The sequence below is a fragment of the Arvicanthis niloticus genome, chromosome 6, assembly GCF_011762505.2.
Source record: "Arvicanthis niloticus isolate mArvNil1 chromosome 6, mArvNil1.pat.X, whole genome shotgun sequence".
NCBI classification, from domain to species: Eukaryota; Metazoa; Chordata; class Mammalia; order Rodentia; family Muridae; genus Arvicanthis; species Arvicanthis niloticus.
Genome location: NC_047663.1, coordinates 30,995,510 through 30,996,331, shown reverse-complemented (window position 1 = coordinate 30,996,331; position 822 = coordinate 30,995,510). Strand labels below are relative to the sequence as shown.

Sequence of the window (822 nt, the reverse complement as noted above, 5' to 3'; positions counted from 1 at the left end):
TCTCTCTCTCTCTCTCTCTGCTCTGCCTCCCTCCTTTTCCCTGTCCAATCTCAGGCCTCCTGCTGTACTAATATTTTAATGTAATTGGACAGGGAAAATCCTGCCACACTACTCCACCTTTCTTTCTTTCTTTGTTTCTTTGTTTGTTTCTTTGTTTCTTTGTTTCTTTCTTTCTCTCTCTCCTCTCTCTCTCTCTCTCTCTCTCTCTCTCTCTCTCTCTCTCTCTCTCTTTCTTTTCCATCTGACTACTACATACACATTGTGGTGGCTCCCACTGTAGGCAAGCAACATGGCTGGCTGGCCCCTGGATGACATCCTTCATTTGTGCTGCTTGGGATGGTGGCAAGCAGGAGTCTATGGCCTGCCTGTGCTGGGCGCTGGAAGGCAGGTCCGTGGGTGGCATAGTGGTCCACAGGTCTATATCTGTCTTCTTCCTCCCGTGCTATGCTGCCTGGAAATTATTTGATTTGATTTTTTAAGTCATGACAGTTTTGGCCACCAAGCCAAACATCAAGCTAGGATGAACAAAGAACTGCCATTTGCTCTGCCCCTGGCTGGTATAAGAACACCATCACCAACAAAGTGTCTCTTTGTCCATTGCTGCAGCTGGTGGGGGGGGGGGGCGGGGGAGGGCAGTCCAGTTATTTTTAAAAAGAATTTTTATGTTGAAGAAGGGGATCCGCCAGGGGTCTTTTCTGTAAATCTTAAGCAGCATTGTACACTAGGTTAATTTTACTTAAATTGTAACAGGTACTATTCTTTTCTACTATCTACTGAAGTTCTGTATTGTGCAGGATTGCTTCTCATATACTACATTTGTCT

General features: G+C 45.4%; 1 non-coding gene across 1 annotated transcript; it reads right to left on the bottom strand.

Moving 5' to 3' along the window:
- Positions 1-467: 467 nt before the first annotated feature.
- On the bottom strand, positions 468-608 carry LOC117712175 (small nucleolar RNA SNORA48). Its single transcript, XR_004607243.1, has one exon. It is a non-coding gene; the product is annotated as a small nucleolar RNA SNORA48 (small nucleolar RNA).
- Positions 609-822: the final 214 nt, after the last annotated feature.